Source organism: Lithobates pipiens, unplaced genomic scaffold, assembly GCF_037356315.1.
Source record: "Lithobates pipiens isolate NorthernLeopardFrog02 unplaced genomic scaffold, aLitPip1_a1.2 Scaffold_16, whole genome shotgun sequence".
NCBI lineage: Eukaryota > Metazoa > Chordata > Amphibia > Anura > Ranidae > Lithobates > Lithobates pipiens.
Genome location: NW_027507748.1, coordinates 327,784,944 through 327,810,675, shown reverse-complemented (window position 1 = coordinate 327,810,675; position 25,732 = coordinate 327,784,944).

Genomic DNA, 25,732 nt, shown 5'->3' with positions numbered 1-25,732 from the left:
TTGATATTTTGTTTTTCTTTTTTAATCTACAGGAGGTTGTTTAGTGTTGGTACCCCTTGTTATTTATTTCACTTTGTATTTTCAAATGTACCTGCCTGCTCACAAATAAACTGGCCTTTTGGAAGGAAAACACATTACACAAGTATTTCATCAAACAAAAAAAAACTTTATTTTGGTCGCTAGAAACTAAAAATAGGAACGCAACACTGGAGAAACTTTTTAACTTTGGTGCAGCCTTTGGCCCCCAGGGCAGACATGAACAAATTCTAATTGAAAAAATTGGTGGCCTGAGGAGTAGATATCTCAGTGAGAGAAGTCTGGTCCCGAAGTCCTAGAGAGCAGAAAATTCAGATGCCATTTCTGTCCCTAGGATGTGGATCTTCAAGAGGCTACATCTTCTGGCAGACCAGACTCAACCCAGGCCATCACTCTCTCGTCTTCCTTCGGCGCTTCCCACCAGGCATCCTTCCAGGCTGTGGCTGGGCTCCTGTAGCTGGGGCAGGAGGAGGAGGACGTTGGTCGACCTCCTGGCTGCCACTTGCCACAGCCTCCCCCCGACTGTGGTCATCCTGTGTATGAAAAGGGGACATAGTTTTAGTTTTTTGATCATCAATCACACCGTTTTGTGCTCCTGGCTTTTGCAAATTGAATGTTACCAAATAGAACAGACTATCATTCTGAGTCCAGCATTTTTCTTTCCCGTCCCAATCATTTTTGGTCACTACTGTCTATTAAACCACTTTGAGAAATCACAACTTGCTGATCAATAAGAACATCTATTTAACATCATTAAATGTAACACAGGAAATATGTTCAACAATGCAATACCTGTCTCAAGCTGGGCCCCACCACATGTTGCTGCCTGGAACGCCCAGGTTGGACATCAGAAGCCTCAGCTGGGGGTGAAGGATGCCTTGAAGGAAGCCTGGAGAGTGGTGGCCTGAGTGGTGGCCTGGGTACCCCTTGGTCTACCAGAAAACGCAGCCTGTCAAAGTGAACCATCCTGGGGTAATAAACAGCATCTGTATCTCCTGCTCTCAAGGACTCCAGGGGCTTCTTTCTCTCCCTGAGATATGTAAGCTTCATGGCCCCAATTTTCCCATTCAGATAGGCCATGTCTGATGTGGGGACCATGATCCGCAACAAAGCAAGCAGTTTCTCCAGTGCTGCGTTCCTCTTTGTTCTGTCAGTATAAAACTTGTTGTGGAACTGCCACAGGCAGGGCATCTCCATGTACAGTTCTATGAATACCCCCATAAAGTTTTAATTTGTGAAAGGATCCATATTGTCTGCAAGACACAACACAAGACAAACCCTCAAATACTAATAATGTAATTAAAAACCCTCCTAATCTTGTCCCAACATTGGCCTAGATAGAAGCAGTCTAGTCTAGTGAAGCACCAAGTTAAAAATGTTACCTTCGTTTCCACGTTCGTCACATCCGCTCCTCACTATCTTCCCAGATCGTACGGACGATAAACGCGTGTTGTGTTTTATATACAGTGCGCATGCGTGAAACTCCACCGGCCCCTGGCGTTCTTTCCAGACTATTCCCCGCCCCTTCGCTTCCCGCGCAGTGGGGAGAGCACATGGCGGAGAGAAGGCAGGTGCGCACTAATAATAGTTCCACTAACGAGGAGGAGGGTGAGGAAAGCCCGGAGCCTGAAACGTCCCGATCCAGGAAGACAAGATTTAAGGCCTCAAATATATCTTTTGGAGAGATGTTGGAGATGGTGGACATATTGAACAGGACCGTCTATGATGGGAAGTATGGACCTTATCCAAACCCAAATATCAGAAAGGCCAAGATCATGAATAAAGTTGTGAAGAGTCTTCTGAAGAATTTTGGGGTACACCGATCCAAGGATCAACTGAGAAAACGCTGGTCAGACCTGAAACTGAGGGAGCACGAGCAGTACCTAAGGATCAAGAGTGTTCTTAAAAAATTAAGTAGTTGTGTGTTCATATGATTATTCTTGCTTGCATACTGCTCCATGTGCTTTAATTTCATGTTGTGCATTTTAAAATGGCCACTTTCAAGATCATGGTTTCGTTCGTTCGTATAAAACATCGTTCTGCAGGGGAGTATTCCAGCTTAACAAAATGTCCCCAATAATGTTCTCACCTTGTAACTCGGCCCAAAAACACAATTGTACAACACTTCCAAGCAATGTTTCTGATTCCTATTTCGGCCCTCTGTGTGCTAATTAATCTTTGTTTACATTATCATAGGGGAGAGAAAACTCGGCAAGTATGAGGACACCAGGGACTATACCCCTCCCAAAGAAGGGCAACTTCCAAAAGCAGAAACAGAGGAGCAGGAGCAGGAGCAGGAGCAGGAGGAGGAGGAGGAAGGAGAGATCGTGGATGTTGGACAAATTGTCACCACAACAGGTGAGTGTCGGAGAACACAGCTTCCGGTAAGCTCATCTATGTATATCACCATATTTGGATTACATGGTGTGTTTGTTTGCTTTGTTTTGTAGGTGATGTGGAAGAAAATTCCCGTTTTACCAGTGAAAGTGCCCAGATCTTGATCGGGGAGATAATGGGGTGCAATCGGGATTTGGAAATTGTCCAACAAAATATCAATGATGTTAAAAATAAAATGAAGAACATCATTGATGTTTTGGGGAGAGTGTGAAACAAAAAAAAACTAGATAGGGTTTTATTTTTGCTATTTAAAAAAAATAAATGTTGTATTTTACGAAATTTAAAATTTGGAAGATGCCCAGAGTGTGTAAACATGCGCTATCTCCCATCATGGGGGATCAATGTACATGTTTTGTGGAAAGTGTCTGAGATGAAGGGGTTGCAGCCCCAAAGCATGTACATTGATCCCCCATGATGGGATATAGCACATGTTGACACACTGTGTGCATCTTCCAAATTAGTTTTTTTCAGGGGTGACACCCCATGTGATGAAGGCAATATCAGCCCAGTTTGTACATACTCATGTCTGATATTGTCTTCACTTTTCCAAGCTGAACTTTGTAAGTTCCTGTGTTCTGTATTTTACAGTTTGATACATGCCTGTTTACACAAAAACAACAAGGAAAAAAAACCTGATTAAACTCTGTTTTGGATACACACAATTTCTTGGTTTGTTGTAAAAACCTTTTCAAAACGCACATGTGAATGTGCTTGTATTAAAAAGTTGAATTCTCAACAATGTGTGGCTTCCTTTTTCCTTTTTCATTGCGCATAAAATGTATTTGTAGTCAAATTTGAGTTTGTGCTGAGAAGGAGTGTGATTTACTAAAGGCAACTCCACTTTGCACTCCAAGTGCAGTTTCAGGTGTACTTTTGCAGTGCACTTGCAGTGCATAGTGGATGTGCCTTTAGTAAAAAACACCCAGAGTGAGGTGTAAATTTGGACAATCATGCCATTTTCCTGCCATGGTGCTGAAAATGAGCACGATTTGGGTCAGTAATGCACTACATACATTCGTTAACAAAAAGAAGGTGTGTGTGTAGCAGACCCATAACATAATAAGATTATCTGAAGAAGAGACTGTCCCCTCATCTCGATTTGAACTTGGGTTTGCACTGTTGGTGAAAAAGACAAAACTTAAAAAAAACTGGCAAAGTGGGAGGCCACAGTCTGCCATTCCTGTGGCATTGAAGGACACTGTGTAGTGAAACAAGAACAAAAACTAGTAATTTGACAAATCAACATTGCAAGCAGAGTAGACACCCATGTTTTTGGTCAAAATTCTTATAACATTTTGTGAACTGAGTATTTAAAGCCTAAAGTATAAGGTCCCCTTATGAGAGTCATAACCCCCCCCCCCCATCCCCCCCATATGATGGGCCCTTGCTAAAAAATCAGGGGGGATGTTTAGGACAGGTAACCCTCTCCACTTGATTGAGAGCTGAATGGCTAAATAATGTGTGATACTTTGGGAAGCCCCTCCTTACTTACACTATTGGCAGCCCACCGGACAGGTAAGAAGTGTCATAATAACTAAATGGAAGCACATTTTGACATTCTGCTAGTACATAGTAAGAAAATTAATGTGTTAAAAAAATAAAAATAGCATTTGAAAGTATTGAGGCAGGCCCTTACACTACATGCTTTGGTGAATTCGTCCATAAATGTGATCATGAAAAAGGTAGGTATAGTGTGTATTGGGTTGGGTCAAGTCATCAGATAGAAGATTGCTATCAGCTGAGCTAGCAGTTGGGGAGAGGGGGGTTACTAATGAGTTTGGCACAACTCCAAAAATAAAAAAAAGGTCACTTTGCATGAATTGAAGCACACACATCACATTTGTAGACATTTTAGGGGGTGTTTAGGGGAAAGCAATACTATGGAGCTGCCAAAAGACATTGTTAAGTGACTAGACTATAGTTTTATGGGCCAAGAAGAGCATGGTGGGGAAGTTAGTGAGGCAAATATGCATGAGGACAAAGGGGCAGAGTATATGAATTAGAGCATATTGCAATGATGGTATTTAGGGAATGAGGAAAGAAATGCAAGACATTAGCAATCATGAAATACATAGAATGTGATGTTTAAGGATAAAACTTAGCATAATATAGTCCTTCTGCAGGAGCTGAATGATGGCAGAACAGGTCTCTGGATTAATGATCCCCAGAGCCTGGGGGGAGATGCCTGTAGAGAACTTGAGGTCCTGAAGACTTCTCCCTGTCGCCAAGTAGTGCAACGTGGCGATGAGCCTCTGCTCCAGACTGATGGCTTGCCACATGCAGGTATCCTGCCTACTGATATAAGGGGTCAGCAAAGCCAGCAGACGGTGAAAAACGGGGTCCGTCATTTAGAGAAAATTCCTGAAATGATCAGGATTATTCTCGCGGATCTCACGGAGCAAAGGCATGTGCGAGAACTGGTGACGCTGGCGCAACCAATTTTTCAGGCCACAAACACCTCCCCTCCCTGTTCATGGACCGGGCTTGTGTCAAAGTAAGAACCCCAACACGAAGCCCCTGCACAGCACAAACTGTACGACGAGTACGTAGACGAAACATGGTTTGAAAACAGTCGGCTGGTCAGAACGGACACCAGAAAGCACCGATAAACAGCAAGGCCTGAAAGAACGACCTGAATAGCAGAAGCAAGCAGACAATAAAAAATGCCTTTCAAAGCGTACTATACCAAGATATAGTCCACAATGAGAAAAAAATACTTAATGACTGCACGCACTGATTATCAGATACGCAAAGACAAGCACAAACTGAAGAGCGGTAGCGATCTGAATCACTAATCTGAAAAGCGCGAATCGTCTCTCACCAAACTTCTACTAACACGCGATAGACACGAGATCAGCAGAAGGAGCCCAAAGGGTGCCGGACGTGGTGCTGAACTTCCCTTTTCTAGTCCCGCCGTACACGGCTTAAGTCACTGCGTTCTTGGGAACTGCTAAATCAGACAACTTGGTCCGACCGTGTGTATGCAGCAGTTTCGGACACAATCCGTCGGACAAAATCCGACGGATTTGGTTGGCAGAATGTCCGACTGTGTGTACATGGGCTATGAGAAACAAACTGGCCCCTAATGTTAAACCTCCCTTCAAGAACAAGTTTTTTTCAGGATATGAAGGGTTTTTACCCTTGCATGAAGTGTAGTATTTGCCATATCAACCATTTGGGTTGTAGGAAAATTTCTTAATTTCAATCTAACGTCACGTTGAAGACTTACTCTATACATGTCTTTATTACTTGCTCCTCCTGTAATGTAGTATATTTATTGCAGTGTTCTTGTGGCCCTCCAGGCATACCTGCCCTTAATCTTTCCATTATTATATACTGTATGTGCTCCTATTATGGTTGCTATCAAAATATATAGAGTTAGGATGGCAGATAATACTGGGATGCAGTGACATGGCCTCTGCAGTTTATACATATATTTTCAAATGTGTGCAAACTAAAACCCTGTTTTTAACATGCAATGTTCAATTCAGTTTGTTGCAGGCTGGCTGGTAAGTTGAGCTGGGAATTTTTCTTTTGGTGTTTCATGTTGTTCCATGTGCTCCTTGCTGTTAAGTCTAGTTAAAGGGGGGGGGGGGGGATTCTATACCCGCATCTTTGCTGTTCGCTGGCAGCTGTAGTTAATTGACTGGTCAGATGGTTCAAATAGTTGTTGAATAACTGTTTTCCACACCATAAGCTGTAGTTGTCTTGTAGTGATGAATGCGCTGAAGGGAGCAGGTATTCCACACATCTGGATGTGTGCAATACATGCAGTGGACAACGGGGCAGCATTTCAGGCCACTGTAAAGGTACAGTATATATTGGGTCACTTCTTTTAGCGTGTAATTCCATACAAACTACACTCTGCCGACAGGGTCATGTTAAGCCTGCATTTGGAGCCTTAGGCACCTTTTTACAAATGTATTTCTACTTACAGCCTATAATTTAGGATGCCCACACTACAATTTACACAATGAAGCAGAGCAGAGAAATCATCCAACAGTAACAACAGTAACAGATTTCAGTAAACAATCACTTTTCAGATGGCTTTAACTAACCTATGGTCCTCTGGTAATATTTTGTTCTATATAACATACTGTGTATATATATATATATATATATATATATATATATATATATATATATAGATATATAAAATATGTGTATATAGTACATTCATGGCATGTCTTGAATGTCAACTGTTACAGTTACCACCCACTGCGCTTACAGGCAAATGTGAACGCATACGTTACTTACACTCATATGTAAACTTTGATTGTGCCACACATGTTAAGCATTATCGCAAACATCAGAGCGAGAGCAATAATTCTAGCACAAGACCTCCTGTACAACTTTAAACTTGTAACCTGTAAAGGCGTTTAAAGCGGTGCCTATGGAGAGTTTTAAGCACCGTAGTTTGCCACCATTCCACGGGCAGATACAATTTTAAAGTATGACATTTTAGGTATATTTACTCTGTGTAACATTTTCACATTATACAAAATTAAATGGGCTAACTTTAGTGTTTTTTTTTTTTATTATTCAGGAACGTGTTTTTTTCCCCCAAAAATGTACTTTGAAAAAAAAAATGCTGCTCAAATACCGTGTAACATAAAAAATTGCAGCACCAACCATTTTATTCTATAGGACCTCTGTTACAAAAATATATATAATATTTGGGTGTTCTAAGTAGTTTTCCTGCAAAAAAAAGTCAATTTTTACATGTAGGACCAAAGTGTCAGAATTGGCCCAGATGGCTAGTGGTTAAACTGTCACAATGCACACCCATCAGTTAGTCTAGGTTGACACTTGTATGGGTTGGAAATGCTTCTGGCAGGTTGAAGTTCAAGACGCAAGCAACCAGTGGTTAGGTGTGGTACCTGGTAAGGTGACAAATCATGTAGTTTTCAATATTTTTGTCCAACTCCTGTATGTGTGTGTGTGTGTTTATAGTTAAAAAAAAAAACAGACATGAAACAATAATTTCTAGACATACTGTATAAACTTCACAAAAACAGCTAAATAAAATTGGCCAAAAACCTTTCCTTAAAAGGACCTGTATCACAAAAAAATATTGTGCTCTGTAAACTGCATGCAGTCTATATATGAAATCATAGAATACGGTATATGAATTCCTTTTCTCTTTCTCGTGCCTTTATTTTTTTTCCACATGTACATGTTCATTGGGACAAAGTATACCAACATTGGGATACTACAATTGCTTAACTTTTTTTTACATTAATAAAATATACTATGTTCTAAAAAAAAAAAATGAACAGACAACTGCTCCACCAACCTAGCAGTTTTACTGTTTCTCCCAACCCCATCACTGTCATGTTTGCTAGTCAGCATGTGGAGAAAACTATAAAAAAGACATGTAAAATACTATATATGGATATATATTTTTTGGCTAAAGTGACTTAAACCTTTTTATTATTGTGGATAACATCTTTCCTATTTTTTTTTTTTTTGTTTTGCCATGGAAAATATATTGATAATATGGCATTGTTTTAGCAAAAATATACAGAATCACACAGTGTTAACAGTTTAATTTGTAGCCTTTAATAAAATGCTTTCTCCAGCATATGGAACATGTACATTAAATAGTGCAGAAACATCACTGCTTCACCTAAAATCCTTCTGTTTGGGCCATAAAGATTAACGTTAAAATAGCAGCGAGTAAAATCACAAAGCATACACAAAAAGGTATGAGCAGAGAAATCTCCTAAGGGTATCTGAGAGCTGAGCATATGGGCACAGAGCCATATCTTTATATGCAACAGTTTGGCGACAGCTTGTAGTTAACAGCACTGATATGAGCCTCTATAGTGAAGAAAGGCGCCAAAGCATCTTTGCTTTAGTTTTTATAAATTAGCCTCTAAATCAGAATAAATCTTTATCGTCAGTTATATTAATATATGAATGGGATCCCAATAACAGGTCAAGAAAAACAGATAATTACACCAGTGTTCATTTTATATTATTTCCTTCCGTCAGTAAAGTATAAGCAAAAAGTGTATAAGAAAAAAAGGATTCACCCACAAACTTTATCTGTTAATGTAAAATAACTAAACCTGTGCCCATCCAGAAAAAAGCAAAAGGATAACTCTACGTAGCTGCACATACTGTAGCTTTCCTTCAATATCACACTAATCCATTTGGATCCGAGTGAGGAGAAACACCTTGTATTTCTGAGTCCATGGGACTTCTTAACTTTTGACAGTGCTGGTGTAAGCCAATATATCGCTGAGCACCCAGAATTCTCAGTCTTGTGCAAGGTCAAGTTTTCATATATTGATATAATAATATATAACATGGGTTATTGCAGTCAGCTGTTTGAATATTGTCAAGGCTGATTTGGGGTAGTTTTCAAACACTTGAAGCGGTACTAAATCCACTCCCCCCCCCATGTTTTTCTCCTCTGAACTGTAGTGCCCTTCAAAGGCACATACTCACCCACACAGTGAATCCAGCATTGTACTGCTGCTTGGGTGCCACGCAGTAGGTCCCGAGCCACCATCTTTGTCCTCTTCAGGTGACTGCCTCTTACAGGTGTAGGCAGCCAGCTCCGATGACAGGCCAGTCCCACCTTCAGCCTGCTGTCTGGACTGCCCCCCTGGAAAATGGTGTAAGTTTCCCGGGGGGCTTCACAACTAGGCACACATCATTCTCACCTAAACTGGAATGGTTCGGGTGATAGGAGGGGTCTAAAAATTAAAACGATTAAAAAAATATATAAAACAAAATTGGAGGGGAACAGTTCCTCAATTCTGCTTGCAGAGGGAGGAGGTGTTAAAGTGGAACTAATTACCTTTCTGGAGTATAGCACCACTTTAATAGCCTATTCACATCTATGCATTGTAGCAATACATGTTAACACATGTACATGCATAAGTGCATTGCATTTCCATAAATTTTCTTCAGGACCCCAACGCACAACTGGAGTGACAACTACCATACATTATGGTGCTCTTAATTTCTATTTCTATCTTGCGTTAACGCAACACTTGTTAAGGTATGACATAAAAACACACCAGAAAATAAATGTGTGAATGGGCCCCAACCAGAATGTAAATGTATAAATGCCCTAAACCCTAAATGTATAAATGTATAAATGTATGTATGTATAAATGCTAAACCCTGAACAAAGGTCAGACTTGTAATAGATGTTAATTGGAGTTCTTTCTATCATGTTTAAAGCAAAATCATAATGCTTTATGGATAAAAACATTGAGACAACTGCACCCAGTTTCGCCAGTTACTATAACTGTGCTCCTGTCGGCCTTTGGCCCCAGTAGCCAACAAATGGGTCTCTTTGCAACCCATGTACATCTAACATTATCCTAAGCCAGTTATGGCGAACCTTGGCACACCAGATGTTTTGGGACAACATTAACCATTATGTTAGTTCACTCTGCAGTGTAGTTGAGCATCATGGGAAATGTAGTTCCAAGACATCTTCGGTGCCAAGGTTGACCTATGCATACATCTGACCATTGAAGGTCTATATATTCCCCCCTCTGCTAGAATTTGATATCTCAGCATTTACAAATGTACAGGCCTCATATGCCTGTATCCATTCCTTTCGGCCTCCTGTTCTTTCTATTATCCTATACCAAGTATTGCTGTAATCCTTTCCTGTCTTAGCCCTGTCTGTCCTGTTTCCTGACCATTATTCAAGTTTATTAGTTCGTATATCTTTGTATACAGTTTTATATATAACTTGATCATCAATTATTTTCGTTTGCGTTCACTATCTTATCTGTAGTGTCGTTATTTTTTACTTTTTAGCTGTTTCATCTCTTCATTATTATTGCTCATTATTACTTCCTCGCCATGGCAGAATAAATAGTCTGGTTGCATTGTGACAAAGGATTCTAGCATTGATTTCCTGTAAAAAAAGGTTACCAAGCCTATAAATTTGGACATGGAAACAATTACATTTCTAAGATTTTGAACTTTACTCAGTGGCATGCTCATCACACACTGAAGTTGAAAACAGCATTGAATCCATTATACACAGAATTGCACGTCCTGCCAAAATATCTTTGTAAGTAAGATGTAAAATCATTTATAAACTTAAAAAGAACCTCAGAATAAAGTCTAGGGAATTACAGACCTCTCCAACCCTCGCTCAAGTCAGTTGTCGTGACCTAACAAGAAAGTCTGTGTAACCATGGGATACACAAGAGAATGATAAGTTGGAAAACACTACTGTTATAAAAAATAAAACACAAAAGCTTATCAACACTTCATAGGAAAGCACTCAGATGTCACTCAAGGCTTCCGAAGTATGCTGTAGGAACTGATGAATCAGAATGTTATGGATTGCAGACTTTGGTGTAATAGTTCATATATTATATTCACTGTAATGTAATTGCTTATAAACATAATATTCCAATTATATTTGTGCTCAATGTAATGGCTAATGTACCTTGTGTACCCTCCTTTTCAGAATAAAGCACAATACAATATCTATTATAATGGCTTTCATAAAACACTGCAATGGCCCGATTTTAGATTTGAAAAGGCATCCTTTGTTGGCTTGGGTCAGAGTCAATCTTTTCTCCACCCATCAATTAACTAACTCCGTGATATTTTCATCCCTGTTCATTTATGAACATTTCCAGTTACAGAAATTTAAAACGCAGCAAGGGTGTCTAACAGAATGTAGTTAATTATGCCAGAGTGAATAACTCAATGATGGCCACTTATGTGATTATAGAGTAGCCCCATTTACCAATCAGTCAACAGATGAAAGGAGGGCTTGTAACTACACTATAGGAGCTGAAACGATAAGATTCCCAACAGAACTGAAAAAGTAATGTAAAGCAGCAATTGAGAATCGAAGCAGGTCCAAGACATTCAATGCAGAGAGGCAGCAGCACCAACAGTGTGAGCAAACAAACAATTGCAGTAAGCCTACTAAAATACGAAGAGAATGCATCCGTGTTCCCCTTAAACACTCATGAAAAATTGGGGAAGTTCTAATTTTCTAACTCCCTTGTACATGATTGAATGTTCAAAATGTAAACAGGTGCACATTATCTCACTTCACCTTTCTTCCTGGTCCAAGACTTGATTTACCAGAGCAGTGGTCTCCAAACTGTGGCCAGGGGCTGGATGCGGCCCTTTGCTTGGCTTTTTCTGGCCACTGGGGCACTTTTCCTCCCACTGACATCTAGAAAAAATCATTTAAATAAAGTAAAGTTCATTTGAAATGGGTATAGGCTTCCGTAGTGTAGCTGGTACGTGGATGGTTAAGCCGTTTCGAAGTGAGAGAGGAATCTTACTAAACGAATATGTCCATGTAAATCAGCTTGTCTGCAAACTTTAAGAAATGTGGATAAATACTTCTTACCGACTCTGTTGGACTCACACGGTCGTATGACGGTTGAGTCAGTAAGGCTTGAGGTCTCGATCTAGGACCAAGGGGTGGATCGATGAGAGTCCGTCGAACTGGTGAGGAAACTCCAAACGACTGTATGCCCAACGATGTGTTTCACAGGTGGAACATCAGGATGGTTTCTAATTCAGCTCAGACGTGGCCCAGTACACACCAATACTCGAGTCACCCCAAAATGGAGTGAAAGATGTTGGGGGTTTAGACCGAAAAGGAAAAAGGAAAAAAGAAGAAAAAAGAGCTCCACATGGTGCGGGTCAGACGGTATAAAACGGTAATTTATTAAAAGTCAAAAAGTAAATAATGACTTAGTGATCACAAAGAAATAGAATAAAAATAGAAATAAAAGCAATGTAGGGTGCCAACAGCTATCCCGACGCGTTTCGACACATATGTCTTCGACAGGGGCATGTCCCTGTCGAAGACATATGTGTCGAAACGCGTCGGGCTAGCTGTTGGCACCCTACATTGCTTTTATTTCTATTTTTATTCTATTTCTTTGTGATCACTAAGTCATTATTTACTTTTTGACTTTTAATAAATTACCGTTTTATACCGTCTGACCCGCACCATGTGGAGCTCTTTTTTCTTCTTTTTTCCTTTTTCCTTTTCGGTCTAAACCCCCAACATCTTTCACTCCATTTTGGGGTGACTCGAGTATTGGTGTGTACTGGGCCACGTCTGAGCTGAATTAGAAACCATCCTGATGTTCCACCTGTGAAACACATCGTTGGGCATACAGTCGTTTGGAGTTTCCTCACCAGTTCGACGGACTCTCATCGATCCACCCCTTGGTCCTAGATCGAGACCTCAAGCCTTACTGACTCAACCGTCATACGACCGTGTGAGTCCAACAGAGTCGGTAAGAAGTATTTATCCACATTTCTTAAAGTTTACAGACAAGCTGATTTACATGGACATATTCGTTTAGTAAGATTCCTCTCTCACTTCGAAACGGCTTAACCATCCACGTACCAGCTACACTACGGAAGCCTATACCCATTTCAAATGAACTTTACTTTATTTAAATGATTTTTTCTATATGACCACCCTTTTGAGTACATGTTGAATACATTTACCGCCACAGAAGCGCTACACCATTTTTGTCTTTCTTTTGTTGAACTTTGTTTGTTTTAGTGTTAGCTGCTGTTTTTTGCTTATATCTGGCTATAGCGCAGTGCTTTCCCCTATTCCCACTCCCACTGACATCAACAATGGAGCATTATTCCTCCCTATGATACCAACAATGGAGTACTATTCCTCTCACTAACACCAATGATACTATTTCTCCCACTGATACCAGTGATGGATCACTATTCGTCCCACTGACAACAATGATGGGACACTATTCTTCCCAATGACACTGATGATGGGTCATTATTCCTCCCACTGTATAAAATGGGGAGGATGCACGAACCAAAATGCACTAGATGTGGGCAGGAGGGAGCAGACTTCCTTCATATAATGTGGTATTGTGGTAAAATAGGGGGATACTGGCAACAGGTGATTAGAAAAATAGAAAAAGTTTTAAATAAACCAATTTCAGCTATGTTGGAACTCTGTTTGCTGGGGATATTAAGGGATAAGAGAGGTGGCAGATATAATCAGATTTTCTTACAGAAAGTATTATTTCTGGCAAGAAAACAATTAATAGAGAAATAGATTCAACCAAACCCACTGACAATAACTCAATGGGTGAGAGTAGTAAATCAGATTCAACCTTATGAAAGAATTATGTATGAACAAAGGGGAAATGTGCAGAGATATGAAAATATATGAGCAAAGTGGAATAGATCATGCTTAACAATAGACTCAGGAATATCTGAAAATGCAGGGTGAAGTGACCATGGGTGGATGTGAGAGAGAAAATGGAAATGTAATTAAAAGTATATGAAGAATTGTATAAGGATACAAAATGTAACTATGTAAATTATTATGTAAGGAAAATATTTTGTAATAAAGAGTATTGAACAAAAAAAAAAAATTGGGGAAATTCAAATTTTCTAACTCCCTTGTACATGATTGAATGTTCAAAATGTAAACAGGTGCACATTTCCTCCCACTGACATCAACAATGGAGCATTATTCCTCCCAATGATACCAACAATTGAGTACTATTCCTCCCACTAACACCAATGATAGGACACTATTTCTCCCACTGATACCAGTGATGGATCACTATTCATCCCACTGACAACAATGATGGGACACTATTCTTCCCACTGACACTGATGATGGGTCATTATTCCTCCCACTGATGAAAATGATGGAGAACTATTTCTCCCACTGATGCCAATAATGGGGCACAATTCCTGCTACTGTCACCAACGATGGGGCACTATTTCTCCAAGTGACCCCAACGATGGGGCACTATTCCTCAAACTGACACCAGTGATGGGGAACTATTTCTCTCACTGATACCAATTATGGCGCACTATTCCTCCCACTAATACCAATGATAGGACACTATTCCTCCCACTAGTGCCAATGATGGGTCACTATTCCTCCCACTGACATTAATGATGGGACACCATTCCTCCCACTCACACCAATGATGGGTCACTATTCCTCCCACTGATACCAATGATGGGGAACTATTCCTCCCACTGATACCAATGGTATGACACTATTCCTCCCACTGACACCAATGATGGGTCACTATTCTGTCCACTAACACCAATGATGGGACAATATTCCTCCCACTGACACCAATGATGGGTCACTATTCCTCCTACTGATACCAGTGACAGGATATTATTCCTCCCACTGATACCAATGATCAAGCACTATTCCTCCCACTGACACCAATGCTGAGGCACTTTTCCTCAGTCATACCATTGATGGGGCACGATTCCTCCCAATGATACCAATGATGGGACACTATTCCTTTCACTGATATCAACAACAGGGAGCTATACCTCCCCTAGTAAAAAAGACACCAGGACTCTCAATGACCACAGTCAGTCCCCCCCCCCCCCCAAGTCTAAAGGACATTAAACTGGCCCCTTGTTTAGAAAGTTTGGAGACCCCTGTACTAAAACATAAGGGAATCTAAAGTGAGGTGAGGTAACATAAAGTGAACCTGGACCTACTTTGGGAAAATGTAATATAAGCTAAAGCAAAATAATGCTGTTGATATTTTATAAATGGGTGAGGGGAAACGTCCCTCATACTATACACTAGCCAAAGCTAGTGCCAGAACAAGAGTGCTGCCTGTAATATCTGGGTAGAATGAAAGTATAGCTTTTGCAGTAAGCAGCAGCACTGAGGTAGCTGAATTAACCCCCACCCCATTGGTCAAAATTTGGGGCTCCTGCCACCTATGGTATCAGAGATATGGGGCTCCTTGCACAGCCTGTCAGAAGCTACATACAGAGCGGCCAGTTTAAATACAAGCTGGCACACTGTTTGCAGCAGACTGAGAGGATGAGTTCACAGTGCCTCTCACTTCTTGTCAGAAGCACTGATCTTAATGGACAGCTTACAGCCTTGGACCAATGGTAAAGCATCATTGGAACATATTTTGTCCATTAGGCCACCTGAGTAGAGCTTTTAAAAATATAGTAAATTCCCTTAAAAACAATATATAATAATTATGTGTATGTTACTTACTTATGGTAACTAGCCACTTGCCACCCAGGCCAATTCTGACACTTTTCTCCTACATTTAAAAATCATCATTTTTAAAAATCATATTTTTTTTTTTCTCGAAAATTATTCAGAACCCCCAAACATTATATATATCTTTTTGCAGACACCCTAGGGAATAAAATGGTGGTCATTTAACTTTTTTTTTGTGCAGCAATGTTTCAAACGTGTTTGTTTCATGAATATTAAAAAAAAAACACTAAAGTTAGCTCAATTTTTTTAAATGTGAAAGATGATGTTACACCAATTAATTTGATACCTAACATGTCATGCTTTAAAACTGTGCACACTTGTGGAATGGCTCCAAACTTCAGTACTTAAAAATCTCCATAGGTGATGCTTTAAAAATGTTTACAGGTTACATGTTTAGAGTTACAGAGGAGGTCTAGTGCTAGAATTATTGCTCTCCCTATAACGTTCACAGTGTATGTAACCTGTGTGTATCTAGTATCGATACTAACCAGTGCATCACCAGCCACTGACCTCACTGCACATCCCTGCTGATAATGGAGGGGCAATGTATGCTGACAGGTGATGTCATGGCTCCTCACTGACACAGAGGAGCCACAGCTTACAGATTGCATGACTAAAATGAGTAAATGTTACTTACACAGAACTCTTTTATAAACAGTAGACAGTGTAAGTATGGGGAGGGCGAGAGCAGCATTTTTAACCACTTCAATATTGGGCTATAGTCATATGGCGTCCGCAGATGGGATCTCCCATCTTGGGCGGATGTCATATTATGTCCTTGTTTTCTCGCCACTACTGTGGGCACCCGGGGTTCTGCAGCATGGCAATCGGGAATGAGGCATGGCCCACGGACACAGCCCATCCCAGATCTGTGTAAAGAGCCAATAAAAAATGACTCTTTACCACCTGTCACAGCCCATCTGAGTACCCGAGTACCTGAGTACCTGTCACAGCCATCTGTGTACCCAAGTGCCTGTCACAGCCCAGCTGAGTACCCGAGTACCTGATTACCTGTCACAGTTCATCTGAGTAGCTGAATACCTGAGTACCTGTCACAGTACATCTGAGTACCCGAGTACCTGTCACAGTTCATCTGAGTACCCGAGTACCTGAGTACCTGTCACAGCCCATCTGAGTACCTGAGTACCTGTCACAGCCCATCAGAGTACCCGAGTACCTGTCACAGTTCATCTGAGTAGCTGAGTACCTATCACAGTACATCTGAGTACCCAAGTACCTGTCAGAGCCCATCTGAGTACCTGAGTACCTGTCACAGTTCATCTGAGTAGCCGAGTACTTGAGTACCTGTCACAGTCCATCTGAGTACCCGAGTACCTGTCACAGCCCACCTGAGTACCCAAGTACCTGAGTACCTGTTAGTTCATCTGAGTATCTGTCACAGTTCATCTGAGTATTGAGTACCTGTCACAGTCCATCTGAGTACCTGAGTACCTGAGTACCTGTCACAGTCCATCTGAGTACCTGAGTGCTTGTCACAGTTCATCTGAGTACCTGAGTACCTTTCACAGTCCATCTGAGTACCTGAATACCTGTCACAGTCCATCTAAGTACCTGAGTACCTGTCACAGTCTATCTGCGTACCCGAGTACCTGTCACAGTTTATCTGAGTACACAAGTACCTGAGAACCTGTCACAGCCCATCTGAGTACCTGTCACAGCCCATATGAGTACGTGAGTACCTGTCACAGCCCATTTGAATACCTTTCACTGCCCATCTAAGTACGCGTCACCACCCATCAGAGTACCCGAGTAACAGTCACCAGCCCATCAGAGTACCCAAGTATCTTTCAGCAGGCCATTAGAGTACCCGAGTTCCTGTCACCAGGACATCACAGTACCCAAGTACCGGTCACCAGACCATCAGAGTACCCGAGTACCTGTCACCAGGCCATCAGAGTACCTGAGCATCTATCTCCAGCCATCAGAGTCCCTGAGTACCTGTCACAGTCCATCTGAGTACCTTTCACGGTTCATCTAAGTACCCAAGTACCTGACTACCTGTCACAGTTTATCTGAGTACCCATAGTACCTGTCACAGTCCATCTGAGTACCTGAGTACTTGTCACAGTCCATCTGAGTACCCGAGTATCTGTCACAGTTCATCTGAGTACCTGTCACAGTCCATCTGAGTACCTGTCACAGTTCATCTAAGTACCTAATTACCTGAGTACCTGTCACAGTCTATCTGAGTACACAAGTACCTGTCACAGTTCATCTGAGTACACAAGTACCTGAGCACCTGTCACAGCCTATCTGAGTACCTGTCACAGCCCACTTGAGTACCTGTCACAGCCCATCTGAGTACCTGTCACTGCCCATCTAAGTACCTGTCAGCATCCAACAGAGTACCCGAGTACCAGTCACCAGCCCATCAGAGTACCCTAGTATCTGTCAGCAGGCCATTAGAGTACCCGAGTACCTGTCACCAGGCCATCAGAGTACCCGAGTACCGGTCACCAGACCATCAGAGTACCCGAGTACCTGTCACCAGGCCATCAGAGTACCTGAGTATCTATCTCCAGCCCATCAGAGTACCGGAGTACCTGTCAACTGCCCATCAGTGTAACCGAGTACCTGTAACCAGCCCATCAGAGTAACCGAGTACCTGTCTGCAGCCCATGCCTCATAGAATAATGGGGTCATTTTGTGGGTAATTCCACTGTCCTGGTGCTCAAGAACCACATTTTCTGAAGACTTGTGTAAAAAAATTATCCGTTCAAGAGACTCATAATGCCTCATAGAATATACGTTGGGGTGTTTGTTTTCCAAAATTGGGTCATTTTTTGGGTAATTCCATTGTCCTGGTTCTCCAGGGCCTTCAAAAGTGTAATAGGTAGTTAGGAAATTAGAGGTGTAATTTATGCTTCAAGAACGCTTGACGGTGCTCCCTGCATGTTGGGCCTCTGTATGTGGCTATGCTGTGTAAAAGTCTCACACGTGTGCTATCGTCATACTCAGAAGGAGTAGAACAATGTGTTTTGAGGTGTCATTTTTGCTATATACATGCTTTGAGTTAGAAATGTCTTATAAACTGCCCACTTTGTGTTGTAAAAAAAAAAAATGTTTTAATTTTCTTTCAACGTTTTCCTGAAGACTTGTGGAAAAAAATTAACCATTCAAAAGACTCATTGTGCCTCATAGAATAGACGTTGAGGTGTTTACTTTCTAAAATTGGGTCATTTTGTGGGTAATTCCATTGTCCTGGGGCTCCAGGGCCTTCACAAATGTAATAGGTGGTTAGGAAATTAGAGGTGTAATTTTATGCTCCTAGAACCCCTGATGGTGCTCCCTGCATGTTGGACCTCTCTGTGTGGCCAGGCTATGTAAAAGTCACACACGTGTGGTTTTACCATACTGGAAGTATGCATATGCTGTGTGTGAGAAATAACTTGTTATTATGACAATTTTGTGAAAAAAATAAAAATTCTTAATTTTCCCAAGAATTGTGGGAAAAAAATTACAACTTCAAAAAACTCACCATGTCTCTTACTAAATACCTTTGACTTTTGGGGGGTATTTGTACATTTCAGAGCCTCAAGAACTGAGATAGGCCGTCAGTACATCAGGTGTGATCAGATGTGATCAATTTTCAATGATTTGCACCATAGCTTATAGACTCTATAACTTTAACAGAGACCAAATAATAACCACTAATTTGGGTTGTTTTTACCAAAGAGATGTAGCAGTATAAATTTTGGCTCAAATTTATGAACAAAAATGACTTATTTTCAAAATGTTATCACAGAAACTAAAAAAAAGGTTGTTTTTTTTCAAAATGTTCACTCTTTTTTCACTTATGTCGCAAAAAATAAAAAACCCAGTGGTGATTAAATACCACCAAAAGAAAGCTCTATTTGTATGAAAAAAATGATAACATTTTGTTTAGGTACAGTGTTGAAAGACAAAGTGTGAGAGTGCTGAAAGCTAAAAATTGGTCTGGGCAGGAAGAGTGTATAAATTAAGTGGTTAAACTAGCCTTTACTTCCACTTTAAGAGATGGCTTTGGGAGTGCTACTAAGCCCTTGTACACACGGTCGGACATTCCATCAACAAAATCCGTCAGATTTTGTTCGACGGATTTTGTCCGAAACTGGTGTTGCATACACCCAGTCGGACAAAGTTGTCGGAAAATCTGATCGTTCGTAACGTGATGACGTTATTTCGTTACGACGGGACTACGTTCAGGCTAGTAGCCAATAGCTTTGGTCTAGGAATCTGACCTGAGCATGCGTGGAACTTTGTCTGATCGGAATTCTCTACAAACGATGAGACAAAGTCCGATCGGATCATGTTGTCGGAAAATTTTATAACCCAGCTCTAAAATTTTGTCGGTCGGATATTCCGACGGAAACAGTCCGATGTAGCCCACACATGGTCTGATCGGACATTTTCTGTCGGAATGTCCGACCGTGTGTACAAGGGCTAAGATTAACATGGTGTTTTGTGACATTGGGCTCCATTCACAGAACCAGATCGCATGTGGCATTTAGGTGTTTTTCCAAATACCGCATGCAATCCTGAAAATGTCAATTCACTAGTGCTTTATGTAGTATTTACAGCAAAACCACTTGGTACATTATGCATAAAATAGGAATGAAGTAAATTTACACATAAAAAAAAATGCATGCGCTGAATAAGTAGTGGTCTCTGCATGTGTTATTTGAGGAACCGGCAGCTGCTGGCATCCTTAACAACCAGTAAACAACCTGGTTGTTTAAAAACGGGTGGCCACTGCACCTTTACAACCCTTGAGTCATCAGCTGTCAGTGGGGTTTCCCGCAGACAGCTGAAAGTAAAAAAAAATTGCACTACCAAACATGTACTTGAATGAGTTAACTACACAACAAATTCCTATTTTGCCCCAATAATTTTACAAATATGCACAAAAATTATATTTATCTCAATTTTAAATCTGTTGTGGGAAGAAAAGGTCAATACTGTAACTGAAGCTGTGAAAAGGACTGCTTGTGGTAGATACTGATTTTAATCTGATGTCACCAATTGCAAAGATGAAGTGACACCCATATTGTGATATTAGCCCTTGGGGCCAGAGAAGAACAGAATCTTTAGTGGGGATTGGAAAAATATTAACAAACATTCTCATATGTTTTAGTTTTGCTTTTCTGCAAGACTCAGGCCGCGTACACACGGGCGGACTGTTCGCCCAACTTTGTCCGCTGAACAGTGTTTGGGCGGACAGTCCGCTCGTGTGTGGGCTTTCAGCGGACAGTTTCAGCGGACAGTTTGACGGACAAGGTTTTTCGGAAATTCCGTAAAACTGTCCGCTGAAACCTTGTTTCAGCGAACAGTCCGCTCGTGTGTAGGCTTGTTCGTCAAACAAAGTTGCGCGCATGCTCAGAAAGGATTTTCACGCCGAAAGCTATAATGCAGTGTATAGGACGTCGTATTTTTCATCCCGTCGTACGTGCCGTTCACGTCATCGCGCACGGTTTCAGCAAACTGTTCGTCCGTCGTGTGTGGCCATGTCCGTCCATGCTAAGTTTGAGCGGACTGTTTGCCGAAACTGTTTGACGGACAAAGTTGGGCGAACAGTCCGCGCGTGTGTACGCGGCCTAAATCATTTTATTTTCATGTAAGTTTTGACCTTGTGCATGATAATGAGGGAAACTTCCTGAGGCGAGGGATAGCGTTAAACCAAATTGTTTTAATAGTAGTCAATGTATATTTGATAAGGTATATAAACAGATTTTTTCTTTTAAATTGTCCTTTTTGCTGTTTGCTGTGAACTCACACTGTATACAGATCTTGCTGTGTGTACTTACTTTTCGACTTTTCACAGCTTAAAAATGTGCAAACATTTTAAAAGTGAAATTATAGAACTAATATCTTAAAATACATTGGGGTACATTTATCAATGCTGTCACACACTAAGGCAGTGCCACAGTAAACAGGAACAGTGAAAGACTGAGCAACAAATTTACTATAAGATTACAGCTTGAGGCATAGATATTTCACCCTCTACTCAAAAGACGCACTGCAACAGAATTAAACCTGACCCTGGCAATTTCTACCTGTCTCAGAACTTTAAAAAAGAAGTAAAACAAAAAGTAAAACTAACTCAACATCAGATATTCTTTTCCATCTAAGGCTTTTGACTGGGATGGACCAGTGCCGGGGAGATCCTGTGGTCCCCTTACGAGACCCTCCTTCCCCATCTTTCTCCACCCCTTTTTTTTCCTATGGGAGGATTACATTGGCCATAGAGACATGATTTTACCTTCAGATTTTACAATGGAGCCCTCCCCTGCTCCCACTCCCCACCATTGTTTCAAGAGCAAGAGTCCAGAGCCCTATTTCCCTTAGGCCTTTGCCTCTTGTTTCCCCCTAAAATAACTATTGCTGATTGGTTCAGACAAAGAAGAGCCTAGATCACTGGGATACCATCCCACTTTCCCACACACTATTATTATAATGTCATTCTTCCATGGACCTGTAACTATGGGGCTTTTGTCTTGATTTATGATATATGCATAGTATGTACACTATATGTAGCTACTTCTGCTTCTGTAATATATGGTTGTTGAACAGCTGTTCATCTTTAAAAAAAATTGTAAACTTGCATATTTTTTATTTTCTCAAAAATAATGTTTATGGAAAAAAAAGAGTAGTGCAGAAATTGAAAAAAAAATTATAAAAATGCTGTATATACTTACCTAGATGGCTTTGATCCAATGCTGCAGCTTTTCCTATTTGCTGTACATTGAGAACTGAGACCACTGATCGCTCAGTTTTCGGGTCTGCATTGTCAGTCAACACTCTCTGCTCTGCCACTCAAGTGCTCACTGGAGTGTCAAGTTGTGCAGGGAGCAGGATCTGGTTTTCAGCGGTGAGCCAGTTGCCAGTCAGACATCTGGATAGATCCTGGCAATATTGTTGGGAATCCCTGCAGACTGGTTCTGTGATGTCAGACCCATAGGGGAAGTAGGGCCAAAAGAGCTTTGGCCATAATTCTCCTTGAAAAATCTGTTGCACTTTTCTATCCATTACAGAATCATTGGTCACAAGTACATAATCAATCCATCACATGAAGTTTGTTTAATGAGTGGCACCCTGATTTGCATCTACATTTGTTTGATAAATGTCCCCATTGTTGAAAATTTCAGTAGAATTGAACAGGTTTACAACTGATTACGACAACATCAAGTACAAAAGTCAAGAGCAAAAAATGTGCAAGAGGTATATTTCATTATTTTGGAGAGGAAAGCTAGGTGTGCTTAAGCAGGCCTTGATGTAATCGTAAACCACGCATAAATGATCTAGTTTGCAAAAGCACTCTGAAGAAACAATTTTATTTCTTTCTGATCTTTTGTAGCCTTATTACAGACACTTTAGCAGATGGCTGTTTCTCAGAGCTAGTTTTCTGATGGTGGTAAGTGGACCGAACATTTGTAATGTCTGCACCTGTTAAAAAGGTAGTCTTCATTGAAAGACCATGTAACAACGCAAGAGCACATGTGGTTGACAGGGACGGAATTTTGTCACATATAAAAAGGTGCTTAAGGAAAAAGCTTTATGGTAGAATCAGCATGTATTATTTTACTGAAAGCTGCTGATTTACAAAGATGAAAAAATACTTCTAAAATGACATTAACATGCTAAAACATAACATTTTAGTGACACTCTTTACATATACTTAAACAAAGGAAACATGTACCACTGCTTGTTAAGTGCAATAATATGTGAAGAACAAAACAAATTTATTCTTTTAAAATGAATGCAAAGATATGCTTAAAATATTATTATTTTTTTCAAAGGAGGGAACGGATGAGCTACAATAAGGCCTTTACGTGAACCTTTCCATTCAACCTCATTTGTAAAATACTAATGACAAATAGGGTACCTGAATGTTCCTGCAAAGGACTTTAAAGTGCCCTGGGTTCCCAAAAACCACAGGTTCTGCTACATGTAGATATTAACATTTTTTTCATATGTACTATATGTTAGGTAATGAACATGATTGGTGGTCTCAGTAACCTATGGGTTAGAAAGGGATGGAACAACCTTGGACCAGGAGTATCAGATTAAAAAAAACAGCAGTGTAGATAGTTACTGCGAAACCGTTTATCTTACAGCTAAACGATTGACTCTAACAGATTTTCTTATCTGGCTGATTGTCACAGTTTGGCAGAAGGAGCAGACAGGGAAAGTGAAATAAGTGAAACTGCTACCTAAAAAGTAGGTAAATATTGCTTCATAATTTTTTTTTTTTTGTGAACACCCCCCTCATATACAATACCTGTATATCTTAGAGGTTAAGTCCATCTAAATTTTACATTTATAATGGCAACCTTTATTATACCCATTTTTTTTTTTTTTTTTGCTACAAGGAGAAGAATAATAAAAACTACAGCTCACATAATGTAGCAGAGAACATGGGGAGAAAGAGTCACAGTGGAACTATATAACCTATATGTAATGTAATATACTATGCAGGGGTGGACTGACAACTCATGGGGCCCCTGGGCAATAGGAGATTATGGGGCCCCCAGGCAAAACCGAGTTTATGGGGCCACACAGTATACACACACACACACACACACACACACACACACACACACACACACACACACACACACACACACACACACAGTATACATTCACACAGTATATGCATACATGTACACACAGTATACACAGACATGTTTTTATTGGCTGAGAAGGTACTGGAGAGGTGGGGCAGCTATAATCTTGAGATTTTTAGACCAAAAGGATGTCGGTAAGGGACATTTCAGAGACAGATGTAAAAAAAACACAGATTTTTACATACTGTCCCTGGTTTTACTGAGGCTGGCAACCCTGATGGGGCCCCCTAGTGGCTCGGGGCCCTCGGGCAGTGCCCGGGTGGCCGAATGGTCAGTCCGCCCCTGATATTTTGTAATATAATATGTAATATCCAGTCTGTAAACATTATTTTGAGCAATGGACATAGTTGTTTTGTTTCATGTTTGCTGTTATGGTTGCATTCTTTATATCCTCCCTTTCTAGTAATAAGCAAAACAGTTTAGAAATCGCAAAACATACTCTGAACCCCATTGAAGTCTTTGGGGGACAAATTCTGCAAATTCATTTAGCCCATTTTTAAGAACAATAGGAAAGGGACTTGCAAAAAAAGGACATGTGGAGCTGGAATATACCAAGGAGAACATGCAACAAAGCAAACAAATGAAAAAAAAATACCTTTCCACAGGAAGCTGCACTTTTAATAAGACTTAAAAGAAAGCATTAAAGGGGTTGTAAAGGATTTTTTTTTTTTTTAAAACAAACATGTTCTACTTACCTCCACTGTGCAGCTTATTTTGCACAGAGTGGCTCCGAACCTGGTCTTCTGGGGTCCCTCGGCGGCTGTCTCGGCTCCCTCCCGCAAGGACTCCACAACTTCATGTGAGCTCCCTCGCATGATGTGGAGTGCTTGCAGGCACGCTCCTGTGATACAGCCGGTGGCTATAGCATAGAATGTATTAAGGTAAAAAAAACTTTTACCTTTACAACCCCTTTAGACATGTACTATTCCTTCAAATAACATGCTTGAGAGATGCCCTAAACCCATACTTCCCAACATTTTGAGAAAGGAATGAGGGACACCTACTAACCAACGTATGTAGGCATAGGACACATGCCCTGCCACACACCCTTAAAGGAGAATTAACCAAAAAAATGTTAATTAAATCCACAAGTGCTTTTTTTTTACCACTACTATTCCTTTATACTAGCTTTAAAATTTACTAATGCAGCAATTTAGAAATTGGGTGAAAGGTTTAGCACTGGGAAACACTTTTTGAAAGATAAAAATTGCAGTTTATATACAACTATATGGATCAGACCAAAATGAGGGACAAATGAGGAGGAATGAGGGACAGAGGGACATTGCTCCAAACCAGGGATAGTCCCACGAAATCAGAGACAGTTGGGAGCTATGCCTAAACCTGCCAGTGAGCTAGCCCACCTCTACGATGTACAAAAGCATAATTTACACAGAAAAAACAGGCAATTTAAAATGCTGGAAAATGACAGCTAGCTCCCAGCTGCTTTGTTCTGTTTGTGGCTGGGGACTCATTTATATCAATCACAAGGGTCTGGTATGGGTTGTAAGGGGAACCCCACAAAAAAAAGACATAAGGGCCCCCCAAAAAAAATTAAATTCTTCTGGCCTGGTATGGATTTCAAGGAGATACCCCAAGCAAAAAAAAACCCCCAAAAAGTCCCCATTCTAAACTTAATGCCAGACCTTTATCC